Genomic DNA, 22905 nt, shown 5'->3' with positions numbered 1-22905 from the left:
TCCTCGCCACTGCAGAACTCCTTATTCTGCTCCTAATTCCTGAGTCGTGACTCCTGGGCCCTGCTATGCTGCTGCCCAGTCTGCCTAAAGGTCTTCTGAGTAAGAGCCTACAGCCAAAACATAACTTCCTGCCACAATGACAGTTAACTCCTAACTGAGCGGAACCCCCAGCCAATCGGAACTTGCTCTCACCCAGACTAACCGGGCTGAATTTACCTGGTCCAGGCCCCGCCTTGTAATATTGTAAAGTAACAGAAGGGAGAGAAAAAGAGAAACCCTCAGAACCTGTCACCAAGGACCTGGTGTAGCTTTCCAACCTGGCAAGAGTGCAAAACTTCAGAGCACATGGGTGGGGTATAAATAATAAAATTATTAGTAGTGTTATTATTCGGACCTTTACAGTCACAGAAAATTCCTTAACCTCAAAGCATGAGCAGAAAATAAACAGCTTTTTTCCCACACGGAGGAAAGAATAGCTAACTCAAGTGTTTATGAATGCAGATCTATAGCGCGCTCTGTAAGTCATAAATCATCCTCTTTTGCATGCAGTGGGTCCCAGTTCAACCTTGGCAACACCTCCAGTAAAAAGGCCATGTCGCCATTAAGAAAAAGCGTTAGGGACAGGCCCATGTATATGTGGACTACCCCTGGACCAAGTGACTTTGGTTCTTTAAGTTCTCAGAGTTCTTAACCAAGCCCGAGGTTGTCATATGAACCAGCCAGATATTTAACTGATCATCCATCACAGCCAGTCCATCATCTGGACAATAAGACTTGAGAGCCGTCCTGCCCAAAAACGGCAACTAGACATTCCATTTTGGCAGGGCCGTATTACGTATATCCGGTGCCGTGGTGCAAAGATCCCTCTGGCGTGCCCCTGCCCCATTTCCCAGAGTTGCTGACCTTTTTACGGCACTGCCGGCAGCTTTGCGGGGCTGGAGGATGCGGGAAGCAGCTGGAGGGTGGCTGCTCCGGTGGGGAAAATGTGAAGGCTCTGGGCGCGGTGCTGCTTCAGCGAGGTGGGCAAGGGCGGTGAGCTGGTGCTGGGAGGTGCTGCGCCCAGTGTCTGCCTCTTCCCTGGCGCCTGTGCCGTGATGGCCATGGCAGGCAGAGGCCTCAGGCGCGGCACTGCTTCGGCACAGCATGGCAGAGGTGGGTGAGGGTGGCGAGTTGATACCAGGAGGCCCAGCCTCCGCCTCTTCCCTGGCGCCCTCCAGAACTTGGCACCCCGGCGCCCCACACCACTTGCCTCTATGGGCAAGTCGCCCCTGCATTTTGGCGACTGCAACCCTGGTTTAAAAAGCCATTTGGTGCCTGGCCTATACAGTGGTACCTCGGTTTTCAAAAGTAATCTGCTCCGGAAGACCGTTCAACTTCTGAAACATTTGAAAACCAGAGCATTTACTTCCGGAAAACTCAATACGGAAGCCGCATGGTATGTTCGACTTCCAATAAGCGTTCAGAAACGGAAACAGTTACTTCTGGGTTTTCGGCCTTCGAAAACCGAAACGTTTGACTTCCGAGATGTTCAAAAACCAAGGTACCACTGGATCTGAGTTTCTAGCGCTGACCAGGAGCAGTGCAAACTGAAATGTTTTTTGTCAGCCTCACTTGTCAGGGATTCTGAACCCAAAGCTCTAAAACGAGCCCGTAGAATTTCATAGGGCAGCCCTCAAATGCAACCACTGAATAGAGATGTTTTGCCAGGAGAGGCCAGATAAGTGATTAGCATCTAGCCAGCCGTGGCAGATGTGCATGCAATGATTTACTTGCGGTTTTATTCTTAGAACTGATGGAAGCCAGAGAACTCTCCACTCTAATGACTCCGCCTGTGTCAGATTTTACGGTTATCTACGCTGCTTCCTTCCCCCCTCTCTTTCTTTGTTTCCCATAATTCTTGGAAGTGTTACTGGAAATATTAACACAAACACACTTGGGATCTTTCTCAGTGGTTCTGGGACTTCATGTGCCAAAAATTAGGCAAGAAGAAACAAGGCCACAAACCAACCCCCCCCCCCCCAGTGTTAAGCAACTTGACATCCTCACATGCGATCTGATGCTCAATTATTTTTTAAGGATATGTTTACAGATTTTTTTGAAAATGCAGGTGCAAAAAGTAGTAAGATGTATAGCTCAATAAAAAGAAAAGTGTTAGCTATAACTGTGACCAAGCAATATCTTCAGTACAGTTGTACCTTGGAAGTCGAATGGAATCTGTTCCGGAAGTCCATTCGACTTCCAAAACGTTCGGAAACCAAAGTGCAGCTTTTGATTGGCTGCCGGAAGCTCCTCCAGCCAATCAAAAGCCACGGAAGCCCCGTCGGACGTTCGGCTTCCAAAAATAGTTCACAAACTGGAACATTCACTTCTGGGTTTGTGGCGTTCGGGAGCCAAAATGTTTGAGAACTAAGCTGTTCGAAAACCAAGCTACGACTCTATTAGGAAATAATTATTGGTGGTATTTTGTGGTATCTGAAGAAGTGTGCATGCACACGAAAGCTCATACCAATAACAAACTTACTTGGTCTCTAAGGTGCTACTGGAAGGATTTTTTATTATTTTGTTTCCAAAGTCTATATAAAGGCTTGCGCACCATTGTTCTGGGTTCGCTCCTACCTCCTGCATGTGGTGAGTGAGGACCCTGTTGCAAAAGTTTAATAAAGATCAGGCTTACTAGCTGCTTTGCTTCTCAATATTCTCTGGTTGGCCTCTGTTATTTTCTCCTACCAATAGGGAACCCACTTAAGGACTCTATAAGGGCTCTTAGATACCCCATAAGGGAAAGGGGGCAGTTCTTTCTTATAACACAAGGAAGGTGCAAGAGAGGAACTGAAAAGAGTTCCTTCCACTTTGACAATGTCATTGGACTAGAAAGTGAACATGGGAAGAAGGAGAAAGCTGAAGCATCACGTTTTCAAGTTCCTCTCCATCAGTTTCTGGCTAGCGGTTCCTCTTTGGGGACAGGCAGCCATTCACAATCCTGCTGAGTCCACGGCCGATCACAGAAATATAGACACAACACGTAGGCTAATAACTGTTAAATCATATGTAATAGAATAATGATATCATTCAAAAGGTAGAAATAAATCTACTGGAGTTCATATATATAAAGTAACAGACTAGTGGCGCAGAACGTCAAGACGTGCGCTGAAAATAGGCGTCAAAGGTCAGTCTCACAATGGTTATTCAAAGGTTTCAACAAGAGATGTCTCAAAATTCTAAAAAGTAAGGTTTTCTCAAATGTTTTTCAAAAGTTCCAACGGAAAACGCCCCAAAAGTCTCAAGGACAGTGTTTCCGAAATGATACTACTGTTTCGTGATAGTCTTCATCAGCTGAAAATACAGTGGTGCCTCAGGTTAAGTACTTAATTCGTTCTGGAGGTCCATTCTTAACCTGAAACTGTTCTTAACCGGAAGCACCACTTTAGCTAATGGGCCCTCCTGCTGCCGCTGCGCCGCCGGAGCACGATTTCTGTTCTCATCCTGAAGCAAAGTTCTTAACCTGAGTTACTATTTCTGGGTTAGCGGAGTCTGTAACCTGAAGCGTATGTAACCTGAAGCATATGTAACCCGAGGTACCACTGTACAATAATGCCCTTGTTATATTTGAACACATTTTCTATAAACACCAACTTTGTTTGGATACTGATTTGGAATGCGCAGATTAATCTGTATGTGTAAATTAAGATGGATGCAGATTTATTGTACTCTGATGTTTTGTCTTTCTTTCTTTCTTTCTTTCTTTCTTTCTTTCCTCAAATTTGCAGAGAGAGAGAGAGAGAGAGAGAGAGAGAGAGAGAGAGAGAAGTAAATGAAAAGCTAGCTTAGCCCAGGGCATTTTTGTACAACTTGACCTACCTTTACAGCTTTCTGGTGATGTCACATTCTGGAATTAAAAGTCAAGTCGGTCATACCTACACCAGCCAGACCTCATGGAACATTTGAGAAGGCAAGTTTCCTACAGTCATGTTTCTGAGGCTTTTATTAGCATGAAACCAGCCTCCGCCTAGGAAACTGTCCTTTCAAGGAAATAAGGGCAGAACTCTTAGACGAGGTTGGTAGTGTATGATGCAATCCTGGAGCACCCGGATTCCTGAAAACCTCACCTTTCATTAAGTTGCTAGCTGTCATGGAAGTGTCAGAAGCCCAGCATAGTGGCTGGACAACATTTCCGGCAATCGAGAGGAGAGGGAATTCCATGTTCCAGCTGAACTGGAATGAAACACATTTTTGCTCGACTTGCAACGGATGACCAATAGCCTGTAGAATAGCCTATGCCAACGTGGTGCACACTAGACATTTCAGACGACAAATCCCACCAGCCTGATGGGAGTTGTAGTCCAAAACATCTGCAAAGGCTGCTGGAGGATTCTCAAGCATGCACAGGCCAAATAACACCCAGGAGCAATTGCAAGCAACACAAGAAAATCTTTAGTAAAAACTAGGTGTTATGTATGGGACGCGGGTGGTGCTGTGGGTTAAACCACAGAGCCTAGGACTTGCCGATCAGAAGGTCGGCGGTTCAAATCCCCGCGACGGGGTGAGCTCCCGTTGCTCGCTCCCTGCTCCTGTCAACCTAGCAGTTCGAAAGCACGTCAAAGTGCAAGTAGATAAATAGGTAACACTCCAGCGGGAAGGTAAACGGCATTTCCGTGCGCTGCTCTGGTTCACCAGAAGCGGCTTAGTCATGCTGGCCACATGACCCGGAAGCTGGACGCCGGCTCCCTCGGCCAATAAAGCGAGATCAGCGCTGCAACCCCAGAGTCGGCCACGACTGGACCTAATGGTCAGGGGCCCCTTTACCTTTACCTTTACCTTTACCTAGGTGTTATGTATTCAGTGTGTCTGCCTGAGCTTGAGTCTGGACTAAGAATTCTGAGCTCATGTGTTCTGATTCGATACGTGGTGTCCAATCACAGAATATTTCAGATTTGGGCCTCTGCCATTGGCCCTTGAACTCGGAGTTGTGATTCGCAGCTTGGAAGTTTAGACAGTCAATCACGGGGGGAGTGAGAGTGGCCAAGGCTTTCAGGAATGTGTATAAGCAGTTGCTTTGCCCGTTTCCCAGTTATGTAGTTCAATAAAGGTTCTTGCTGTTATCGCTGTGTCTTGCCTAGTAGGAACCCACCTACACTTCAATTAGTTCCTGGTTTTTTTTTGTAATGTCAAAAGCATCTGTTTTTGACTCTCTCCTTCTCTCCCTCCCGCAGTCCCCAACAAAAAGCAGTCCTATCTCATCACAAGTCCCTGAATCAGGAAGTGCTAACTGCAGGTATCCGCAATAGCCGCCATGACTCAGACCTGAAGAGGAAGTAGCAGAAATGCATGGTTCATTGCACCTTCGCCAAACTTTGCAAAGCATGAGAACAGAGCTCACACCAGGACAGCCTTGTGAAAATTCTCATGCAGGGGTGGGGAACAGGATTGAGCCAAATTGGTTACTGCCCTCCCCTCAGCTTGTGAATCGAATCTGACAGGCAAAGAGAGCTGTCAGTCACCTGACATCAGGCGAAATTTCTTTGCAAGACCTTTGTGGTTAAAGTGCCGTGTTAAGCCCTCAAGAAAGCACTTGGCGTAGGATTTCGCTGTCTTGGCCGATCCAAAATGCCTACACACCTTTCTTTGTCTGAGCCAGGTTTTCAGCCTGGCATCGACTGTGACATCAGGTGTTTGGCAAGCAGGTGTGGCTCGGGTGGAAAGGTATCACAGGCCACACCTGGATGCATGGAATGCAGTTTGGTTATCAATTGTTACAGAACAAGAAGGAAGCCGAAGAGAAAAGCGTCATTCATAAAGTGGTGGGCATTTGCATGGTTATCTTAAAAGGAGAAACATTTCTGCCGGAGATCAATCCAGAGTCAGGCACAATTGTTTCCAGGTTCCCAGGTAGCTAAAGGAGCCTCCCAGAGGCAGTGTGTCCCAACAAGGAAAACAGAGAGGGAATTGGCAACTAGATATTGGCGGATGCCTCAAGGATGCCATCCATTTGGCATGCAAATCCAGCCATGATTGACAGGAACCCAAATGCTCAGACATCACACGCTCTTGCCTCTCTGAAGCAATTTATCGAGCAGCTATAAAAGAATCACTTCTCCCAGTAAGTTACAAGGCAGAAGATTCGAAAAGGAAGCTGGAATTCCCCGAAGCGAAGTTTTAAAGAATGGGCCAAAGAAACAAACCAATGTCCAAATGAGCAAGCCACCCCAGAAATAAAAAAACTGCCCCAGCCTCTCCTCGCCGCCTGTTCCTCAAAGTGAAAATCGTGGGTTTCGTTTTTGCTGTTGGACATATGTTTCCTCCAAATCGGGCTCTCACCAAGACAATCATTTCATTCAGGCAGGGGCCGGTCACCCCCCACAGTAACTGCAAGGGCGAAAACTATTTTCAGAGATGCGTTGCGTGTTGAGCACGGGGGCTTTTTAGTGGTGGCTCCTCAATTCTTGCTTGGTGTCGAATTCTCTTTCAATGCTGTACAAAGTCCCTCTCCCCATAACCTCCGATACTTAAGGCGTTTATATACTCAGTGTTTCTAAGTGGCCTACATGACAATAAACCATGCTGGGAACAAAGCAATTAAAAAAATCACCATAAAACCCAACGGAAGCCTGAACGCTTCAAAAAAATATTCGTACAGTTCACACATTGCTACTTGCAGTTTCTGCTGCTCCATCTGCCTGCTTACAGTGGAAAGTCTCTATACCTGTCCTCACTAACTTAAGAACATAAGAAGAGCCTGTTGGATCCACCCAATGGCTACTTTAGCTCAGCATCCTCTTGATGCGGCCAATCAGATGCCTCAATGGGAAGCCCAGAAGCAGAACCCAAAGCACAAGAGTTCTCTCGCCTCCTGTGGTTTCCTGCAATTGTTATTCAGAAGTATCGCTTCCTCCAGCTATGGAGGCAGAGCTTAGACATCCTGGGTATAGGTAAAGGTAAAGGGACCCCTGACCATTAGGTCCAGTCGTGACCGACTCTGGGGTTGCAGTGCTCATCTCACTTTACTGGCTGAGGGAGACGGCGTACAGCTTCCGGGTCATGTGGCCAGCATGACTAAGCCGCTTCTGGCGAACCAGAGCAGGGCACGGAAATGCCGTTTACCTTCCCGCCGGAGTGGTACCTATTTATCTACTTGCACTTCAATGTGCTTTCGAACTGCTATGTTAGCAGGAGAAGGGACTGAGCAACGGGAGCTCACCCTGTCGCGGGGATTCGAACCGCCGACCTTCTGATCGGCAAGTCCTAGGCTCTGTGGTTTAACCCACAGCGCCACCCGCATCCCAGACATCCTGGGTAGTAGCCATCAATAGTTTTCTCCTCCATGAAACTGCCCAATCCTCTTTTGAAGCCACCCAAGTTGGTGACCACCACCATTTCTTATTGGAGAGAGGCGGAAAGGTGGGATATAAAGGAGAGCCAGCTGGAATAGCTCAGCTGAGAGAGAGCATGAGACTAAATCGCAGAGTCCTGGGTTTGAGCCTTGGGCCAAAATATTCCTGCGTCGCAGGGGGGGTTGGGCTAGATGACCCTTAGGGTCCCTTCCAACTGGATGATTCTGTGGTTCATAAGCAAACAATAACATAGGAAAATGGTACTCTGGGGGCTAGACGGGTATGCAAAGCAGACGTGCCTCTTCTCCATCCTGCCGAACAAACTTGACCAAAGACCTCAACAGGAAAGCCCCTCACATGGAAGAGACAACCATCCTTTTTAAAAAAACCATGGTTCCAAACCAAGTTACTTATCATTTATTTGCTGTATCGATTAGGTACCTCTTAATTAAGCAAGTCCTCTCTGGGATCTCACAAATCTGTTAAAATGTAATAGATTTTATTATTGGTAAATCAGATTCCTTATATTTACATTACAAAACATTTCATTTCAAACCTACAAATGTTTGCAGATGTTTGCAGTTTTCTTTCATATAAAATAGAAACCTGTTCCAGTCCTTTTGAAACAGTTCGTCGCGCTGATGGTAGAAAAGTAATTATAGAAATTCTAAGAACTCAGAATGATGTTTGGAAGTCAGAAAGAGGGAGGGAAGGAGGTCGATGCTCTGTTAGAGCAATGTATTAAGTTATAGATTTATGTACAAAATGTGAATATGACAAAGATGGAAAACTTAATAAAAATTATTTTGGGGGGGAAATGTAATCGATTTTAAAATCCAATCCTTCAAACCCTAGCAAACGCAGGAGTGAAAACACAAGGGAATAGCCTGTAGCTCACGGGCAGAGCAACCGCCCTGCGCCCAGAAGGTCCCGGGTTCAAGGCCCACAGCAGCCACGAGGTGGGGCTCAGAGATGCCCTTATCTAAACCCCTGGAAAGCCGCCAGCAAGTCGGCATAGAAGGAGCTGAGATAAATGGATAGAGTGCCTGACGTAGCGAAGGCAGCTTCCAGAATAATCATATTAAGATATCCTGCCCTTCCTTGTAACTGGAAATGTTACAATGTCTAGTTTATTGTACAGTTATATGGAGGGGGGGTTAAAATAAAATTACAGAACCAGACTGAAGCAGCCCAAGTGCCAACAGGCCTAGAAGAATAAGGCAAAAGGTGCAGTTTGTAAGTAAAATAATTTCTTCCCAACTGAGATTAGATAAACCCCCTCCCGGATGGACTTTCCTCCAGGTGTTTTAAAGGCAGCGTTCAGGCTTCCGTTGGGTTTTATGGAGGTTTTTTTAATTGCTTTGTTCCCAGCATGGTTTATTGGCATATAGGCCACTTAGAAACACTGAGTATATAAACACCTTAAGTATCAGAGGATATGGGGAGAGGGACTTTGAAAGAGAATTCGAGACCAAGTGAGAATTGAGGGGCCACCACTAAAAAGCCCCTGTGCTCAACACGCAACTCATCTCTGAAAGACTCGCTCAGAGGAAGACTTGGAAAGAAGCAGCTGAACGTTTGGGGGAAGTGATAACACACCCACCTGCCCATCAGCCAATGGAGAAGGTTTAATCCTGCTGGGTACTGTTCTGCCAGCATGTTCCGTGTGTGGAATCTGCTAGCAACGCAAATCACTTCAGGGATCAGGGCTGAAGCTCCCCTTCCTCAGGTTGTGAGCAGAGTGCTACCCCCCATGGATCAACTTCTAACAGGTGGGCGGGATCGCTCACCTATCAGTCACCTGACATCGTCATGACAACCAGTGACTGGCCGGTAGGTGACTCATCCCACCTGTCAAAGTTGGCCTGTGGGTGGGGGAAAGCTAAAGATCTGCCCCGGTGGGCCAAAAATATTCCCCACCCCTGAGATACGGGGAAACTCTTTTGACGCAGAGCTGTTCCTTCGCCCTCGTCATGAGCAAAAGTCATGAGGACGTCATATGATAACTTTGGCCAAGGTGAGCCACACCCAGGCCAGTAGCAAGATGCAGGATCTGCCCCACTGATAACGTGATTGATCATTAACCCATGCAGCCTTGCCCCAGCCTTCACAGCTGCGAAAGAGGCAGTTAAAGGAGAGCAAAGGTTCATCTCCCAGAGCTGCTTAGATACCTTTATCTTTAAGGGCCAGGCAAAAATGTTTCTTTATAATCCAAGCTTGAGATGACTAACATCCTCCGCCCTTTTAAATGTGTTTGTGGGAATGGGGGTTATTGGTTTGCTTGTGTTTTATTATGTATTTCGTGTTCTCATTTTGTTTTTTTTATGTTGTGAACCGCCCTGTGATCTTTAGATGAAGGGCGGTATACAAATTTAACAATAATAGCTATTTTTCTAGAAAAAGAGGTGCCAGAACTCACCATGAACACTTCCCTTGTTCTCTTTTAATGGCAATGGTACCCACCTCAGAAGTGCCGGAACTGAGTTCTGGTGAGTTCCAGGTTTCGAAAAACCCTAATAATAATAATAATAATAATAATAATACGACTAAAGTTCTCATCAGCCCCAGCCAGCACATTGGCAAAGGCTGCTTTTTTTACATTTAAATCAGTGTAAAGCTCTTATGGAAGGGACGCAGGTGGCACTGTGGGTTAAACCACAGAGCCTATGGCTTGCCGATCAGAAGGTTGGCGGTTCGAATCCCCACGACAGGGTGAGCTCCCATTGCTCGGTCCCTGCTCCTGCCAACCTAGCAGTTCGAAAGAATGTCAAAGTGCAAGTAGATAAATAGGTACCGCTCCGGCAGGAAGGTAAACGGCGTTTCCGTGCGCTGCTCTGGTTCGCCAGAAGCGGCTTAGTCATGCTGGCCACATGACCCAGAAGCTGTACGCCGGCTCCCTCGGCCAATAAAGCGAGATGAGCGCCGCAACCCCAGAGTCGGCCATGACTGGACCTAATGGTCAGGGGTCCCTTTACCTTTACTAAAGCTCTTATGGGGTGTTAAGGGAGAGGTAGTACCTCTGGCAGGGGACACATTGTGCTCCTTCTGGGGTAGTTTGTCTACCCTTGCCCCCCTCCCCCCCACTGCACATTTCTTCAACTAGCTGGCTAAACCTGGTGAGGGGAGCTGATGGGTCTCAAACCCTAACTGAGTTAGGGACTCCTCTGTATGTGAAGACAGGCTCCAGCAGATTGAGCAGGCAAGACCCATAGCGGGTCCGACAGTCAAGGAAGCTGTAAGCTCTTCTGGTGACCCAGTGGCGTAGCGTGGGGGGTGCAGGGGGGGCCGGCCGCACCGGGCGCAACATCTGGGGTTAGGGCAAATCCACGGGTTAGGGGGCGCAAATCCATGGGTTAGGGGGCGCAAATCCACAGGTTAGGGGGCGCAAATTACTTGCCTTGCCCCGGGTGCTGACAACCCACGCTACGCCACTGTGGTGACCTGCTTAAGAAAGCTGGAGGACTTCTTTAAACAAACAAAGAATTTATTTATGTATGCTACAACAGTGGCAAGAGTCTTGATAGCACAAGGATGGAAGAATGAGGAAACCCCTACGAAAGATCAGTGGCAAGAGAAATGGATGAATTATGCAGAACTGGTCAAGCTGACTTAGAAGTTGCGAGACAAGGACAACTGTGACTTTAAGGAGGAATGGGAGCTTTTTACAAACTATCTAAAAAGACAACAAAATGAATTGGACTCCTTGGCAGGTTTTGAATAAGCATCCAGAGTTTTGGATTTGGATTTGATATCCCGCTTTATCACTACCCTAAGGAGTCTCAAAGCGGCTAACAATCTCCTTTCCCTTCCTCCCCCACAACAAACACTCTGTGAGGGGAGTGGGGCTGAGAGACTTAAAGAAGTGTGACTAGCCCAAGGTCACCCAGCAGCTGCAGGTGGAGGAGTGGGGAAGCGAACCCAGTTCACCAGATTACAAGTCCACCGCTCTTAACCACTACACCACACTGGTTAAATAAATCCATAAATTTATTGGTTGATAACATGATGAATAGATAGGTAAGGATATGTACAATTTTATAAGATGCAGAGGAAATATGTGAAAAGAAATCAGGGAGAGGAGCTGAGGGAAGTCCTTGGGGGGGGAGGGAAGAGGGGGGGAAACAATGTATGGTTTGATAATTTGTTATGTGGAAATTGATCAATAAAAAATATTTTATAAAAAAAAGAAAGAAAGCTGGAGGAGCCAGCCAAATGGAGATGTCCACTGCCAACTTGGCATTCGGAGATCTCCGCACGGTCGCAATTGGACCCCTGCCAGTCTCAAAATGCACCTGGCGCCTGGCTAATTTCTAACACTGCCTGAGATGCCCCAAAAGGGATCACGGCTGTGGATGTGGACCGCAGCCCCTACTGATTAGTGGCAATGCCCTCCTAACTGCGTCCCTCACAAACATGCTCCCCATCACCCGCATTTCTGGGAAAGCTCATTTTCGGGATGAGCGGCGGCAGCGGGGGTTGGGAATCATTCTTGTTTTTAAAACACAGCATTCATATCCCAGGCACCCAAGACACAAAAGGAGCTTTCAGAGCAGCATGAATGCAGGCCTATCAGCGAAAGCAGAACTGGCACATGTGCCAGGATAGCCTCCGAGTCTCAGATGACAGCAGATCCACTCGGGGCCAAGCTGGGCACAGACAGAGCTTGCCTTCAACTAGCTATGCCAATCACAGCTCAGCAGCAAAAAGACAAGCCCAAGGAGGAAAAGGAACAGGACTCCAGTGCTGGTTGTGTCCAGCTTTGGGTCTGCAGAGCATCTGTTTCCGATGAAGAAGCATAGAACTGTAGAGTTGGAAGGGGTACCCGAGGGTCATCTAGTCCAACCCGCTGCAATGCAGGAATCTCAACTCAAGCACCCATGGCAGAAAGTCCTGGGTTTAATCCCTGACATCTCTGGGAAGGGCTTGGAAGAGGCCCCAGCCAAAATCTCTGCACAGCTGCTGCCAGTCGGTGTGGGTAATACTAAGACAGATGGGCCAACGGCATGACTCAATTTCAAGCAGCACCCTCTGTGTTCCTACCCACAGATGAGGTATGCCAACCTTACATCTCAGTCCCAACCCCATATCTGCACAAACGTATTATCCCAAAATACAGACGTGCTTTTGCACTTGCAAGGCTGGATGCTTTGCCATCTGCGGTACTTGAGGGTCGGTTCCAAAAGATCCCGCCTGAGAAACGTCTTTGCCCTTGTGGAGACGGTAGCACCGAAACAGCGGCACACGCCCTCCTGTCCTGTACGCTCTACAAAGACCTGTGGAATGAGATCTTCACCCCACTCGTACTAGCCATCCCAGGGCGCTCAACCACTGCCACAATGTCCTTTCTTCTATCAGATCAAAATGAGCAGATAACAGCAAAGGTTGCTAGGTGCATAGCAGGGGCAATCAGAATAAGGGCCACTAACTGACTGCTGATTCGGGACTTTAATTTGTGCTCTTATATCAAATTTCCTTTCCCGCATATACTGTAATGTTTTACTGTTGCTGTGGCCATTGGCTAATGCAAATAAAGTTTTATCTCTCTCTCTCTCAGTCCCAAGCTCCTGCCCCCCCCCCCCCGCTTTCACCAAGAGCATTACAGAATTATGGCTAACAAAAATAATTACAGCTTGAAGGTTTTGCAGTTCAGTGCTCTACCGTATCCAAGCTAAATTGGCTGCATTTTTAATTGTTGTAGCTTTTCATAGGCTGTGTTCAGTCCACACTTACTGTAAAGTGGTACCTCTGGTTAGGTACTTAATTCATTCCAGAGGTCCGTTCTTAACCTGAAACTGTTCTTAACCTGAAGCACCACCTCCTGCTGCTGCCGTGCTGCTGGAGCACGATTTCTGTTCTCATCCTGAAGCAAAGTTCTTAACCCAAGGTACTATTTCTGGGTTAGCGGAGTCTGTAACCTGAAGCGTATGTAACATGAAGCGTATGTAACCCGAGGTACCACTGTACTGGAAAAGTTCCACCCAAAAATAAAGTTCAGAGAAGGAATCCTTTGCTAACAAATACAATCTGGGTACTGACGTCTAAACTTTCTCAAACTGTTCTGTGATTTGCGACACAAAAAATTGCCACATCCTTGAATATGCAACAGGAAGATTTGAATGTCCTTTAAAAATAAAAAAGCTATTGAGAACAAACAACTTTCATGACCGCTACTCACTAGCAACCAATTCATTTTTCAAAAACCCTCCATGGAACGACTTCCAAGCTGCTAATTTTGGTGGAGGCATCCCAATTTTGCATGGAGACCCCATCAATTCCTTCCTTCCTTCTTCTAAGCCAGTGGTTTCCAAACTGGGTAGTACCACCCCTTGGGGGGCAGCGGGAATACTTGGGGGGGCAGACTAAGAGGCAAGGGGGGGCACTGGATGTGCAAATGACTACTAGACTCTGAATAGCTGGTGTCACTGGATCAAGTTCATTAATTTCATTGAATTAATTACAATAAATAGTTTGGATTTTGAATAAACGTGCAATTTTTTTTACTTCTTTAAAAGTAAAGAGCCAGTGTGGTGTAGTGGTTAAGAGTGGTAGTCTCGTAATCTGGAGAACCGGGTTCGCTTCCCCGCTCCTCCACATGCAGCTGCTGGGTGACCTTGGCCAGTCACACTTCTCTGAAGTCTCTCAGCCCCACTCACCTCACAGAGTGTTTGTTGTGGGAGAGGAAGGGAAAGGAGAATGTTAGCCGCTTTGAGACTCCTTAAAGGGAGTGAAAGGCGGGATATCAAATCCAAACTCTTCTTCTTCTTCTTCTTAAATTTTATCGTGTTGTTATCTGTCAGGGTGGGTGTCGGAAGCAGGTCAACGGTAACTCACAAAGCGTCAGTGAACTTCGTTCTTTATTCAAGGAAATAAAACAGCTCAGGCCTAGGAAACACAGCAACTCTTCCCAGTAAATCTCAGTCTAATGAAACAGTTGTGACCACTGAAGGTCTCTGCCTTTCCATTGCTCCCTAAAGCTCCTCCTTCTCCAGGGTTTCCCCCAAGCAATCTGAGACTATGCTAGCATGTCTGTCTTTGCTTCTCCCTCTTCATACCTCTGATGGTACTGGGAGAGCTGGCCACAGCAGTGGGTGGGACCCCATGGCTTCTTCAGCAGCCTGAATCTTCTCAGCCTTTTGGCCTCCCTCCTCTCCAGCTTCGACTTCTGCCTCTGGTCCTTGACTGCTCTCTGTCACAGCCTCCTCCTGCTCACTAAGCCCTGTTACCCTTTCAGCTTCCAACACTTCCTCCCCCCACAAGTCAGCTTCCTCTTCTTCCTCTTATGACATTGTTGTCCCACCAACACTCCCCGGGCTCTGAGCCTTCTTCCCTTGGGGGGGGTCCCCAGCTGGTGCCTCCCACCCTTCTCCTGCATCCAACCAGTCCATAACATCACCTTCCTTAATGGGTCGTGCAAACTGCTAATTTCAATACTGCTTGTTATAGGGTAAGGGGCACTGGGGGTGAGTTTACGGTACCAAGGGGGTGGCGGCATGAAAACATTTGGGAGCCGCTGCCCTAAGCTGTTCAGCCTGTTTGGTAACCAGAGGCATTCAGATTTTGTTTCACCCTTGAACTGATGACCTGCGGAATATGGACATTTCTCAAGTCAAGCCAGGGCTGGACAAAACTGTCTTTCAGAACACAAGGCACCTGCTGCCTACCTTGGTTACAAAAACAGGGTGGACGGAACTGGAACGATTCACAGCAGCACAACCGCGAATGCTTGGAAGAGATTACAAAAGGCAGCTCAGGAGAAAAGGTTTCTGTTGCACAAGGCTCCTTCGGAAATCACATATGACTCAGCTTCCCTCTGCACATACTTATTTGGGGGTTGGTTTTCCAAGCAGCAGGTCCTTTCCCTCAGCCCACAAACGGGGGGAAACCGACAAGAATTACAATGGGGAGGAGGCTGTGCTTCAAGAAAACGGGTTCCTTCGTTGCTCAGCTTCTGCTCATCAATGTGAATTTCTAAGGCTCAACCTCTGGCTAAAGGCCAGAGCAGCAGCGTTTGAAATTTGCCAGGCACATTTTGCACCTGGCTATCAGACGCTTGCAACCAAGTGGGGATGCCTGAGTGCAAGGATAGTGCCTGACCTCTCCACCATCTGGAGGTACATGCCTGGGGATCCTCGAATCTAGACCATTTTCATACCTCATCCTGTAGAATTCTGTAAGTTCTGTTTTATCTGCACAATCAGAATGAATTTCAGGAATCAAAAAGTCCCCTTGGCCCCAAAATGGCATCCAGACATTCAGTTTTGGCGACTGTAACCCTGGTTTCAGGAGCCATTTGGCACCTAGGTTATATATCCGAGTTTCTAACACTGCGTAGCACATAGGTAGGTTTGCACACAGAAGCTCCCAGGTGTGATCACTGGACACCTATGGAAGAAGAGGCTGCTGGATCAGGCCAATGGCCCATCTAGCCCAGCATCCTGTTCTCACAGTGGCCAACCAGATGCCTGTGGGAAACCCAAGGCAGGATCTGACCGCAAGAGCAACTCTCCCCCCTCCTGTGGTTTCCAGCAGCTGGGATTCAGAAACATTGCTGTCTCCAACAGGGGAGGAAGCACAGGCATCATCATCATCATCATTTTATTTGTATGCCGCCTTTCCACAGTTAAACCAGTGCCCAAGGCAGCTTACAATACAAAAAGATTTTCATAGTTACAAACATAGCAAAGTAGTCATAAAAATAAATAACAATAAATTTTTATTTATACCCCGCTCTTCCCGGTTCAGAAAACCGGGCTCAGGGCAGCTAACAACAAATTCAAAACACTTAATTGATGCAACAACAAAAAGCATAAAATACAGTATAAAATTTGAACATCAATAAACTCAGAATTCAAAAATCAATTTAGGGGGGGAAATCCATCCAATAAACATTAGATGATCTCCAGGGCTAGCTGGCTATGTTAGTCCTATTTGGGCCAGTGAGGAGACCAGGGGAGAATTAGCTGTGGGATCCCAGAGTGGGTAATCTTCATAAAAAGGGGAGGGGGAGGGAAGGAAGGGGAATAAAAGGTCAGGCTAAGTTCAAGTTGAAAGCCAGGCGGAACATGTCAAAAAACTACATAACCAATCTGAACAATTTCCACATAAAGATACAAAAAACTAATATCAATAACAGCAAAAACTCCCGGCAAAACTTTCCCCCAAAACACTCCAGTCCTTGCTGGGCAGCAGCAGCAGCAGTTCTTATGAAGCCTCCCAGGCCCCACCCTGGACCAGGTGGAGAGAGAGGCAGGAATGGGGCCCTCAGGCTCCCAGCGGGTCGGGCATCCTGGCTAGTAGCCACCAACAGCCCTCTCTTCTATGAATTTGTCTCTTTTCAAAGCCATCAAGGTCACTGCCTCCTGTGGGAGGGAGTTCCACAGGTTAACTCTGCCCACGAATTGCCTTGAAAACACCAGAGAGCCACTATCAATTGACAGTATGGAGTCAGATGGATCAACGGTCCAATTAGATGGGACAACGCGTACATTTCATACATTTAAAGCAACTCCCTACCCCCAAATCCTGGGAACTGTAGCCTACCCCTCCTAGAACTACAACTCCCAGCACCCTGAACAAACTACAGTTCCCATGGTTCTTTTCTTGGGTGTGTGTGTGCTTTAAAGACGTGGTGCGTGGCAGTGGCGTAGCGTGGGTTGTCAGCACCCGGGGCAAGGCAAGTAATTTGCGCCCCCTAACCCGTGGATTTTAGCAGGGGGCAGAGAGCTGCGAGTGCGAGCGTGCGCGCCCCCAGATGTTGCGCCCGGTGCGGCTGCCCCCCCTGCCCCCCCACGCTACGCCACTGGTGCGTGGGCAGCCTTGGTTTCCGGTGCGTGGGCAACCTTGGTTTCTAAACAGGCAGCTTCCTTTGCTCGGAAACATGACGAACGTTAGCCAAGAGGAGAGTCACCCTTTGAGAAGAAGCCAAGTGCACTCTATGCACCACATATTGCAATGCCACATGGGGCAAGGGCTGCCAAATCCAGCAGAGCCCCAGAGCTATTGCGTATCAGAGCTTAGTTTCACAATCTCCCCCTTGTTGCTGGAGAGCAAGAAGAGCGTCTTCCAAAAGAGAGAGAGAGAGAGAGATGAGTTCACCTGCCAATCTTCGTTTCACTCCCCGCTCCAACCCCTGCTGAGGATCCCAGAGCCTGTCCGAAGGACAGCCACTGAAAGGTTGAGGTCAGGCTCTCATTATTCCCCTTAATGAACTCCTCGCTGCCCCCAGAAGCTACGCGCAAACCGCCTAGCCATCTGGCATCTATGACCAGATGCAAAATTGGAGAAGAGGCTAGCAACCTACACACACACACACACACACACACACACACAGGACCCCATCTGCCACTGCCGGGCTTGGAAGGAGCCCCCAAAGTCGCCCCCAAACGCCCTCCTAAGTTGGGAAACAAAACAGAAAAAAACCCCAATCACCTCGAGCTGCCTTTGCCAGTTTGGGTCCCTGCATGTCTTTTGGGCTAAAACTCCCAGCGGACTCAGTTTGGCAAAGGGGCCCCTTAAACTTCCAGGTGGGTCCCATTCCGCAGAAAGCTAGGAAAGGATCGAGTTTCTCTGCCCCAGCTCTGAAAAACCCGACGGGGGATGCTGCCTCGAAGTACCCAAACGCGGAGTGCAACCCCGCCCTGGTCCGGGTGCGTGGACTTGTCTTGTTTTCCACATTTAGAGACCCCCTCACCCCCCAACATCCCCCTCCATCAATTTCATCTCTGCAAGCCTCTTCTCCTCCGCGTCCTCCTCACCCCCAAGCCTGGGACTCCTCGACGCGCCTTGAGGCTTCGGCGAAGAAGCCTCCCTGACGCAGCTTTTTGCAGCCACTCCCGTCTAGGGGGCTTTGTCGCTGAGGCTGCTCCGACCCACCTGCCCCAAACCCACGGGACCCCCCAGGGACAGAACTTGGCAGAAAGCGAGCCCAGGAAGAGTCTGCAGTTTCGTTAGGGAGCGGAGAGAGAGAGACGCAGAGCTGCGTTGGCGGCCGCCACGTCTGAACTTACCTGCCCTAGTTGGGTGGAGCTGCTCTGCTGTGTCCGCTGGGCTTGTTGGGCCGTCGAGGAAGCGCCCGAAGGTTTTGGTAGTCTTCGGGGGGGGGGGGCGACGCCCAGCCACACCCGGTGTTGAGACCGCCCCCGGCCCGCCCCGGCCCGCCCCTTCGTCGGTGGAGAAGGAAAAGCGCAGCCTTTCCACCGACGGCTTACCGCTTGCTAGGCTCCGCGCGGGCGCACCTGCAAAGCTTTCTACTCGGGAGTCAGGCCCGGGGAGAGCTTGCTTCTTTCTCGGATTGGAGCTGGCGGGGTCCTCGCGCAGTCTGTTGGCCCGGTGGAGGCGCCGTCCCCCCGGGGCTCACTTTGGAGCCTGGCGCGCGCTTCGGACCAGGGCGCGTTGCCTCGGAATTCTGGATTGTTGTGGAAGACGCAAGAGCTACCCACACTGGAAGAATGGCAGATGAAGGTGATAGACTACATGGGCTTGGCAGAAATGACGAGCAGAATCCGAAACCAGGGAAGAGAAGCAGCGCAAGAAGAATGGAAAAAATTTAAGGACTATTTAAAGAAATATTACAAAGTTAATGAAAGTTAGAATGATGTTGGACTGGAAAGTAAACGGTTACTATTAGCAATGGTTAAGATAAGGAGAATAAGGAAGATTAGTTTAAATCTAAATTAAAATAAGGGAAGATTTGCTGAGTAATCGATAAGAATTTGGAATACAGAAAAGGGAGGCATGAGGAAGTCGGGGAAGTAAGGTACAAGAAATTAGGATATGAAATGGTACATGTTTTTTGTTTTGTTTTTGTCTTTGTATGTTTATGTATGTTATGTTTATATGGAAAAATTCTCGAATAAAAATATTTTAAAAAAAAGGAATTCTGGATTGTTGTTGTTGTTGAGTTGTTTAGTTGTGTCCGACTCCTCGTGACCCCCTGGACCAGAGCACGCCAGGCACTCCTGTCTTCCACTGCCTCCCGCAGTTTGGTCAAACTCATGCTGGTAGCTTCGAGAACACTGTCCAACCATCTCGTCCTCTGTCATCCTCTCCTCCTTGTGCCCGCTGTGGATTAGCTGAAAATATATCCAAGCATCTGCTCTTGCGAAAGGAAGGGCGCGCAAAGTGAGATGCCCGCGCCGCTGGAACTGTTAAGAGACTTAAATTTTAAGAACACAACCGCGGGATCAGCCCCCGATGATTTGTGTGCTGGAAAACTTGCTATAACACCACCACCACCACAGTGGTACCTCGGGTTAAGTACCGGTACTTAATTCGTTCCGGAGGTCCATTCTTAACCTGAAGCTGTTCTTAACCTGAAGCACCATTTTAGCTAATGGGGCCTCCTGCTGCCGCCACACCGCCAGAGCCCGATTTCTGTTCTTATCCTGAAGCAAAGTTCTTAACCCAAGGTACTATTTCTAGGTTAGCGGAGTCTGTAACCTGAAGCGTAGGTAACCCAAGGTACCACTGTAATAATAATAATAATAATAATAATAATAATAATAATAATAATAATAATTTATTATTTATACCCCGCCCATCTGGCTGGGCGGCTTCCAACAAAATATTAAAATACGGTAATGCATCAAACATTAAAAGCTTCCCTAAACAGGGCTGCCTTCAGATGTCTTCTAAAAGTCAGATAGTTGTTCTCCTCTTTGACATCTGATGGGAAAGGCGTTCCACAGGGCGGGTGCCACTACCGAGAAGGCCCTCTGCCTGGTTCCCTGTAACTTGGCTTCTCGCAGGGAGGGAACCGCCAGAAGGCCCTCGGCGCTGGCCCTCAGTGTCCGGGCTGAACGATGGGGGTGGAGACCCTCCTTCAGATATACTGGACCGAGGCCGTTTAGGGCTTTAAAGGTGAGCACCAACACTTTGAATTGGCTTTTGAGACAGGTATCTACACTTCTGTTTCTAGCTGCAGCGAATATAACGTTTTAAGTGCATTATACAAATGTGACACTAGATGGCGATGGTGAGCTTATGGCAAATTCAACATATTTTTCAAAACGCTTTTTTAAAAAAAGCATTTTCACAGCGCTTTTTAAAAAAAATATGTGTCTAGATTCCACATGTGTTTGTTGTATTTCTTATGCTGGTCATTGAAAATAAGCCAAGAGATTTTTACTTTTGTGCTTGCCGTTTTCCATAGAATCCAGTGCCGGATTACTGAGTAGGCAAAGTAGGCCCTGGCCTATGGGCCCCACACCTTTCAGCAGCCCTGCAACAATGGATCTAAATTGATTTATTGCAATTGTTGGTTGGTAAAATAAAAAACGTCTTAGGAGATAATTTGTGAGACCCACCCCCCAAGATTTTGACAGCCTAGGGGCCTCCCCAGGGTTGAATCCAGCACTGATATTGTCAGAGCTGCCCGAGGTCCCAGCTCACAAAGGACCAACGCTGCTTCGTTGTTAAGTATAAAAGTCTTTATTGAAGTTCAGTTTCACTTCCAGAGCCGCAGCGCGCAGCTCCACGTCTCAAGTGTCAGACCGCTGATGCTCCGTCTGAGTCTCCTCCCCCTTGACACCAATTTAAGATTCTAGCCTTGCTCCACCTTCTCCGCTGCTCCTTCCTCCTCTGGGTCCGCCTGCCCGCCGGGGTTCCGCCCTTTCTAGCCTCTTCTCCCGCTGATTCCCCTGAGCCTTCTCCCTCCCTCCGGCGCGCTTTAGGAGCTGGTTCCCCATCCGGGTCTCCTGCTGTTCCGCGCGCCTGCACATTTGAACTTGGCGCGCGCGCCCAGCCAGCAGCTTTCCTCCTGACCGTTTCACTGCTGCTGCCACTGCTTCCCCCTTCGGGGGGGCTAGCTGCAACTGACCTCCCTTCCGTTCCCCCACTCTCCGATGGAGGCGTGGTCAGCCCTGACTCCCTCTCTGGAGGAGACGCTGGCCCTGACACATGTGACTCCTCCCCCCCACTATGCTCTGGTGGGGAAACTGGTCCCGATCCTCCACTGCTGCTTTGGGGTTCCCCTCTGGCTCCTTGTTTCTGGTGCGTCCCCCCTGGGACCCCCCTTGCCCTGACCATCGGCGCCCCCTTCTGGGAATCTTCTGATTCGCTGGAGAAGCTCATGGAATCTCTCGGGCCACTGTCATACTCCCCTACGCTGCCCTCGGATTCTTCCCCTTCGCTCTCCCAATCCTCTCTCCCCAGTGCTCCTGCTCCTGATTCCCTGACAGATATAATCACAGAACTGTAGAGTTGGAAGGGAGCATGAGAGCATCTAGTCCAACCCCCTTCAATTGCTTGAACCCGTGACCCTGAGATTGAGTCTCGTTAGCAATTGGGTGTGGATGTGTCAGTGGTTAGCCTTGTCTAGGGTACAAAATCACTAATGAATTGCAGGGGGAAATGTTTAAATGCAAATTGACAGGTGTCAAAAAGGTTATTTATGTATGCCACTACTGCAGCCCGCGTTTTGTTAGCCCAAAAACGAGAAACGAGCGAGGTCCCAACTACAGAAGAATGGTAACTTAAACTGTTGGAATATGTGCAGCTTGTGGAACTGGAACTAACATACAGAATAAGAGAACAAGAACATATGTTTAAAGAAGATTGGGAAATGTTTATTGGATATATGGGGGGGATTGTGTACACGTGAAAATGCTGGCAGCATTAAGATAAATTCAACAGTGTAAATAAGTTTTGGTGGATGTAATACTGTAATTGAATACTGAATGGTTAAGTTAAATAAAATATGCAGGGATTTATGTTATGCAAAATGAATCATGGAAAGAGAAGAAGGGAAGTTTCTGATATTTTAAGGTTGTTTCAATGAATAGTTTAAATTGTAAAATGGAAAATTTAATAAACGTTATAAGAAACAAAACAAAATCGCCAAGCACCAGCATTGTGTATATGCAGTGTGTGCTTCGAGAACACAGGTCTCTGCCTGCAAGGAGCCTACACACCAAACCTTTAAAGCATATGATTTCTCCCTCAAGGAATCCTAGACACTTTGGTACTTTAAAGGCTGCTGGGGTTTGTAATTCTGAGGAGTAAACTACAGGGTCCAGAATTATTTGAGGAGCTTAGGCTGAGAGGCAGTGACTGGCTCAAGGTCGCCCTGGCTTCTCTCTCTATAATCTTATCGTTACATTTTTCTCTTGCCCTTCCTCTCAAGTTGCTCAGGACAGTCCAAGCGCCCCACTTTTTAAACCTCACAACAACCCTGTGAGGTAGGAGAGGCAAAGAGATAAGTGGTTCAACCCAAGAACACCCAGTGTGACGGTGTGATTTTAGTCAGTTACTTTACATGCCACTTTATACTTCGAGAGGAATCTCTAAGGTGTTTGCAAATCGCAACAAAAAGGAATCAATATAAGAAAAAGAAGAACCCAATACAAAATCCCACATTCAAAATCCAGCAACACTGCCACTACCGTTCCAACATATTGCCACATTTTAAGTACCATAATTACACATAGCTAAACAATGCTACATAAGCAAAACGTGTAGGAGCCGCAAGGAAACAGAGATCCTGGGTAAAATTGCAAAACGTATCAAGATACATCAAAATGCAACATCAAATTACAGTAGAGCACATACATTTCTTAAAGAATACCCCCGAAAGGCACGT

At 47.9% G+C, this 22905-nt stretch overlaps 1 protein-coding gene across 1 annotated transcript in view; it reads right to left on the bottom strand.

The window, feature by feature from the left end:
- The window catches only part of LITAF (lipopolysaccharide induced TNF factor), a 29889-nt gene extending 11159 nt beyond the window's left edge, over positions 1-18730 (bottom strand). The window contains exon 1 of the mRNA XM_083585955.1: positions 18335-18730. The gene's annotated coding sequence lies outside the window, so the exon portion shown is untranslated. The remainder of the gene's footprint in view (positions 1-18334) is intronic.
- Positions 18731-22905: the final 4175 nt, after the last annotated feature.

The sequence above is a fragment of the Podarcis filfolensis genome (genome assembly GCF_964270895.1).
Source record: "Podarcis filfolensis genome assembly, chromosome: 14".
NCBI lineage: Eukaryota > Metazoa > Chordata > Lepidosauria > Squamata > Lacertidae > Podarcis > Podarcis filfolensis.
Note: the sequence above shows the minus strand (reverse complement) of the source record. Positions and strands in the feature narration are given on the sequence as shown.